Source organism: Ovis aries, chromosome 5 (genome assembly GCF_016772045.2).
Source record: "Ovis aries strain OAR_USU_Benz2616 breed Rambouillet chromosome 5, ARS-UI_Ramb_v3.0, whole genome shotgun sequence".
Taxonomy (NCBI): Eukaryota; Metazoa; Chordata; class Mammalia; order Artiodactyla; family Bovidae; genus Ovis; species Ovis aries.
The window spans coordinates 9697452-9704718 of NC_056058.1; positions in this window are offsets into that span (position 1 = coordinate 9697452).

The following is a 7267-nucleotide window of genomic DNA, read 5'->3' on the forward strand; positions in this document are numbered from 1 at the left end:
CACGACTGAGCAACTGAACTGAGGTGAACTGAATCTTGAGCAAAATAGAAGTCCCCAAAGCCTATACAGAAACCACTCGCGTCATAAAGCTCAGACAGAAAATGAAACAAGTTTTCAGACGTGTAGGAAAACAAAAATAATAAAGGAGGAGTGAGAGAATAAGAAACAGAATTCAGAATGGGGGAGCAGGGCCATCTCCTACTTATTTTGGGGGGTTTGTGGGTATACCTTGCAAAAAAATTTTTTTAAATTAATGAATAAAGTAAAGCCGGTCACGGATAGACCTGTGATCACGAGAATGACATTTCATCACTTCTGTGAACTAGGCCCCATCAACAGTTTTATGAAATTGAAAAATATTTAAAGGATTTCACGAGAAGCAGTTAGAGGAAGCAAACAAAAGAGAGACGGCCAGAGGTGGCCAGAGGTGGCCAGAGGTGGGGAAACCCAACTGGGAAAGGGGCGCAGCTGGTGGGGGGGGGCAGTGGTCGGGGAAGGGGAACTGGCAGCTGCCAAGCGGAAGCTCTGCGGTCCAGAGCTGGGAACACCGCTCAGCTCCTGCTGGTGTTTCTGCCTCTTGCTCTCGGCCCTCAGCTTCTTCCCCATTCTGCGAGGACTCTGGGAGCCCCAAGCTGGGGGCTGACAATGCCCAGTGAGGGTGGACACCAGCCTTCCAGAGGCTCTGCAAGGGGGTCCCAGAGTGTGGGGCGGGGGAGGGGAAGGAAAGGGGTTTACGCTGAGGGCCCTCGTCCACCTCTCCCCCAGCCTCAGTTTCCCTATGTGGGCGCCCACATCACAGGTTTCCAGGGTCCTGGGTAGTCAGGCCATGGATGCTGCTGATGATCATGACCAATGCTAGAAAGGAAGTGCTGTATTCTGGGCCAGGGGCTTTGGGAGAAACAAACCCATCTCCAGGACTCTATCAGACTGTTGTTTAGCTGCTAAGTCATCACTGACTCTTTGGGACCCCATGGACTGTAGCCCGCCAGGCTCCTCTGTCCATGGGATTTCCCAGGCAAGAGTACTGGAGTGGGTTGCCGTTCCCTTCTCCAGGGGATCTTCCAACCCAGGGGTCGAGCCCACGTTTCCAGGATTGGCAGAGTTCTTTACCACTGAACCACCAGGGAAGCCCACTCTATCAGCCATGGCTCTGCTTTCAACAGCTGTGGAAAATAGTCTGGCAGTTCCTCAAAAAGTTAAATATAGAGTTGTGTTATGAACAAACAATTCTTCATTTAGGTCAATACACAAAAACAATTGAAAGCAGAAACTCCAGCACACACTTGGGCACCCACATTCATAACAGTGTGATTAGAAGCTGCCAAGAGGTGGAAACCACCCACGTGTCCATGGACAGATAAATGGATAAACAAAATGTCCATCAGCGTGCTGGAATATTATTCAGCCATAAAGAAGAATGTATTTCTGAGATGTCGACAGCATGACTGGAGGTGGTGATCGAACAACATTGTTGAATGTACTAAGTGACACTGGGTTATTCATTTGCAAATTGTTGTTGATGTTCAGTCTCTAAGTCATGTCAGACTCTGCGACCCCATGGACTGCAGCACACCAGGCTTCCCTGTCCTTCACTGTCTTCACTGTCTTCACTTGCTCAAACTCATGTCCACTGAATCTGTGATGCCATCCAACCATCTCATCCTCTCTTGCCCCCTTCTTCTCCTGTCCTCAATTTTCCCCAGCATCAGGGTCTCTTCCACTGAGCCGGCTCTTCGCATCATGCGGCCAAAGTGTTGGAGCTTCAGCTTCAGCATCATTTGCAAATAATGAACTTTATATCATGTGAATCTCACTCCAATTTTTAAAAATTCTGAGTGGGTCACAGCAGTGTCCCCCAACCCAACTATGGGCATCTCTCCTTTCACTCTCCTTTGGGGCTCATAGGTCTCCCGTCATTTCATCTTTCCACTGCCCTGAGATGAGTTAGGCATTGTTTTCTTCCTTTTATGGATTTGACAGTCATACATTCACTCAACAAACATAGCATGCCAGGAATTCCCCAGTGGTCCAGTGTTAAGACTCCATGCTTTCAGTGCTGAGGGCCTGGGTTCAATCCCTGGTCAGGGAACTAAGATCCCATAAGCCGAGTGGTGGGACATGATTAATTAATTAATTAAAAAGAAAACACAGCATGCCAGTCACTGTTCTAACACTGGGGAGACAGGTGGTGGTGGTGTGGAGATATGAACAAGCCGGACTGTCTGTCTCATGAGGCTGATATTTCATGGCAGGTGAAGCCTGTGAATATGATAAATAAGAACATTGCAGAGAATGTTAAGAATGGGAATATTAAGCAAGTTAATGAAAGAGGTCCCATCGCTTCATGGCAAATAGATGTGGGCAGGGGGAATGGAAACAGCGACAGATTTTATTTTCTTGAGCTCCAAAATCACTGTGGACAGTGACCGCAGCCATGAAATTAAAAGATGCTTGCTCCTTGGAAGAAAGGCTATGACCAACCTAGACAGCATATTAAAAAGCAGAGACATTACTTTCCTGACAAAGGTCCATATAGTCAAAGCTACAGTTTTTCCAATAGTCACGTACGGATGTGAGAGTTGGACCATAAGGAAGGCTGAGCACCAAAGAGTTGATGCTTTCGAACTGTGGGTACTGGAGAAGACTCTTAAGAATCCCTTGGACTGCAAGGAGATCAAACCAGTCAATCCTAAAGGAAATCAACCCTGAATATTCACTGGAAGGACTGATGCTGAAGCTGAAACTCCAATACTTTGGCCAACTGATGTGAAGAGCCGACTCTTTGGAAAAGACCCTGATGCTGGGAAAGACTGAAGGCGGGAGGAGAAGAGGGTGACAGAGGATGAGATGGTTGGATGGCATCACTGACTCAGTGAGTATGAGTTTGAGCAACTTGGGGAGATGGTGAAGGACAGGGAAGCCTGGTGTGCTGCAGTCCATGGGGTCACAAAGAGTCTGACATGACTTAGTGAGTGAACAACAACAATGAAAGAGAGGGAGTTGGGTGGTGGGGAGGTTGCTGAACTGAACAGGGCAGTCAGGGAAGGCCCTTCAGAGAAGTTATTTGAGAAAAGACTTGAAGGCGGTGAGGAGGGCGGAACTACGGGGAGATCTAGGGAAGAACCTTTCAGGCAGAGGGAAGAGCCTGTGCAAAGGCCCTGAGGCTGGTGTGGAAGAGCAAGGAGGCCTGTGTGGCTGAAGCCGAGTGAACAGCAGGGAGAGAAGCAGGAGAGAGGGCCAGAGAGAAAGCGTGGGGCGAGATTGTGTGCAGCCGCTAGGAAGTCAGAGGTGACATTTGAAATATGTTTTAACACCTAGCAAGATGTGGAGGAGGCCAGCCAGGGAGAACAGAGTTAGCCCCGTGTGGGTGCTCTCCTGTTTCCTGTGTCTCTGAGGGCCTGGGGGCACCGGGATCCTCCGTGGGTTGTATCCGTTACGCACTGTCCGCGTCCCTCCAGCACGCAGTCCCTGTATCTCACGGAGCGCATGCGCCATGGCTGTGCTCAGTAATGGTTGCCAGGACGAAGGTGCATGTCTGAATTGACTGTGGTTGAATCTTGACACTTTTCCCCCTTTCTTTCTTAAAAAATTGAAGCGTGTTTGATTGACAATGTTGTGTTAGTTTCGGGTATACAGCAAAGTGAGTCAGTTATACATACATACTTATGCATGTATTCTTTTTCAGATTTTTTCCCATTGTAGGGTCTTATAAAATGGTGAGTATAGTTCTCTGCGCTATACAGTCGGCGCTTGCTGTTTACCACTTTTAGATACAGTAGTGTGTCTATGTTAATCCCAAACTCCTAACTTATCCCTCTGCCTCCCCCTTGCTCCTCAGGTAACCGTAATTTTGTTTTCCTATGTCTGTGGGTCTGTTTTTTGTTTTGTAAAAAAGCTCATTTGTATACTTTTTTATTAAGGGATATCATGTGATATTTGTTTTCCTCTGTCTGGCTTATTTCTCTTACTGTGATCATCTCTAGGTCCATCCACGTTGCTGCAAATGCCACTCTTTCTTTTTTATGGCCAAGTAATAGTCCACTGTCTATATTTAAACACCACGTCTTCTGTACTCATTCAGCTGTCAATGGATATTTGAGTTGTTCCCTGTCTTGGCTATTGTAGATAATGCTGCAATAAACACTGGGGTACATGTTTCCTTTTGAACTATGGTTTTCTCCAGGTATATGCCCAGGAATGGGATTTGGTAACTCTGTTGTTAGCTTTGCGAGGAACCTCCGTTCTATTCTCTATAGTGATTGCGCCACTCAACATTCCCACCAACAGTGTAGGAAGGCTGCATGTCCTCCACCCCCTCTCCAGAATTTATTGTTTGTATGCTTTGGATGACGATGACCATTCGACTGTTATGAGGTGGTACCTCACTGCTATCTTGATTTGCATTTCTCTAATAATTAGTGATGCTGAGCATCTTTTCATGCCTGTGGGCCGTCTGTATGTCTTCTTTGGAGAAATGTCTATTTAGATTTTCTACCCATTTTTTGATTGAATTGTTTGGTTCTTTGATTTTGAGATGCATGAGCTGTTTTTGACATCTTTCAACACTTCAGTAATCTCTTTCCATTTTCCTTTATTGTCTTTTTTTTTTTTTTTAAAGAAGGGAAATAGTCTTTGATTCATGGCTGGACTGTAGGATGAGGTCAAGGCTCTCAGGCCCCTGAGAGTGAGGCCGAGCCCTGAGAGCCAGTGACCTTTTAAATTTTGCTCCTGGGTGCCTCACTCTCCTCATCCTATTCCCAGCTCTGAGTCTTAAGAAGGCAGTGGCATTAGCTGATTTAATGTGGCCTCTCCAGTGTCCCTGCCATTGTTGTTCTTTTCTCTGCTGTCCTCCACTATGAAAATGGCCTTATTTTCCTCTAGTGGAAGTGGCATAAAGGTTCTTTTTCTTTAAAATTATTTTTTATTGGAGCATAGTTGACTTACAATGTTGTGTTAGTTTCTGCTATACAGCAAAAGTTTCCTTTCAAGATAAATTCATTCAAGAATTTTAAAAAGGTGGTGGTCCAATGGCTAAGACTCTGAGCTCCCAATGCAGGGGGCCTGGGTTCGATCCCTGTTCAGGAAACTAGCTCCCACATGCCACAACTAAGACCCAATGCTGCCAAATAAACAAACAAACAAAAAAATTAATTTGAAAAATATCTTTTAAAAAGGATTTTAAAAAAGGAAAAGTTGCTTGAAGGAAGAATCTGTGGGCAATGGAGAGAGGAATAAATGGTGTTTGGGAGCTGGCAAACAGACGGGGAAGCAGTGGAAACAGTGTCAGACTTTATTTTGGGGGGCTCCAAAATCACTGCAGATGGTGACTGCAGCCATGAAATTAAAAGACGCTTCCTTGGAAGAAAAGTTATGATCAACCTAGATAGCATATTCAAAAGCAGAGACATTACTTTGCCAACTAAGGTCCGTCTAGTCAAGGCTATGATTTTTCTAGTGGTCATGTATGGATGTGAGAGTTGGTCTGTGAAGAAAGCTGAGCACCGAAGAATTGGTGCTTTTGAACTGTGGTGTTGGAGAAGACTCTTGAGAGTCCCTTGGACTGTAAGGAGATCCAGCCGGTCCATTCTGAAGGAGATCAGCCCTGGGATTTCTTTGGAAGGAATGATGCGAAAGCTGAAACTCTGGTACTTTGGCCACCTCATGCGAAGAGTTGACTCATTGGAAAAGACTCTGATGCTGGGAGGGATTGGGGTCAGGAGGAGAGGGGGACGACAGAGGATGAGATGGCTGGATGGCATCACTGACTCGATGGACGCGAGTCTGAGTGACCTCTGGGAGTTGGTGTGCTGCGATTCATGGGGTCGCAAAGAGTCGGACACGACTGAGCGACTGAACTGAACTGAACTGAATCAACTCCATGCTGCAGGAGGCGAGGGTGGGGCAGCAGACCTGGATCCCGTGCGCAGGAGTGACGTTGCCTCGGCCAAAAGTGTCTTGTAGGTGATGCTACTCTGAGACAGGGTGAGAGAGGGGCAGAGGGCCCCCTCTAGGCAGACAGCGTACTTTTCTGAGTGGTCAGAGAAATGACTTTTCTGAGATAATTTCCTGTTGGCATCCCCGTGTCTGGGGCCAAGGGTGTCCCTGGGATTTCCAGGGTGTCAAGTGACAAAGTTCAGCAGGACTTGCCTTGTGGATATGCCACTGCAATGTCTGCCTCTTGCCCCTAATTTCTGTCTGGCTCAAGGAGCCAGTCCTGGGCACCCCACAGGCTGCCTGATGCCCATGAGACCGGGAAGCTCTGGCATTGACAAGGAGACTGGCACCCATGCCCTGAGCTTTCTTTGAAACTGACTCGTTAAAATCCCTGGTGGGAGACTTCTCTGGTGGCATAGTGGATAAGAATCCTCCTGCCAGTGCACACCGGTTCCGTCCCTGGTCCAGGAGGATCACGCCTCAGAGCAATTAAGTCCGTATGCTACAACTCCTGAGCCCACGTGCTGCAGCTGCGTAAGCCTCCGCGCCTAGAGCCTGTGCTTCAAAACAAGAGATGCCACCACCATGAGAAACCGGCGCACTGAAGTTAAGAGAGCAGCCTCCGCTCTCCACTAGAGAAAGCCCAAGTGCAGCAATGAAGACCCAGTGCAATCAAAAAAAAAAAAGAAAAGCTCTGGTGGGGTAAATGGCCATTAAAAGATGCTCAGGATCACTAATCATCAAGGAAATGTGAATCAAAACCACAGTGAGATACCACTTCCCACCCATTAGGATGACTACTATCAAAACAGAAAATAACAAGTGTTGGCAAGGATGTGGGGAAATTAGAACCCTCATGTACTATTAGTGGGAACGTAAAATAGCGCAGATGCTGTGGAAAATAGTATGGCAGTTCCTTAAAAAATTAAACAGAATTAGCATACCGCTTCTGGGTGTATAACTTCCCCAAACTGAAAGCAAGGTCTCAAAAAGATAACTGTACATCCATTTTCATAACAGCATTATTCATAATAGTCCCAAAGTGGAAGCAACCCAGTTTCTATAAGTGGACGAATGAAGAAACAAAACACGCTACATCCACGCAATGGAATAATATCCAGCTCTTGAGAGGAAGGAAATTATAGCTCATGGGTGAAGACATAACACTAAGTGAAATAAGCTGGTCACAAAAGGACAAAAATCCCGTGATTCTACTCACATAAAGTGGTCAGATTTGTAGAATGTCACTGCTTGCTAAGGGCTGAGGGGAGGAGGAGGGGAGTTGTTTAGTGGGTACAGAGTGTCACTTTTGCAAGATGTAAAAGTTCTAGTG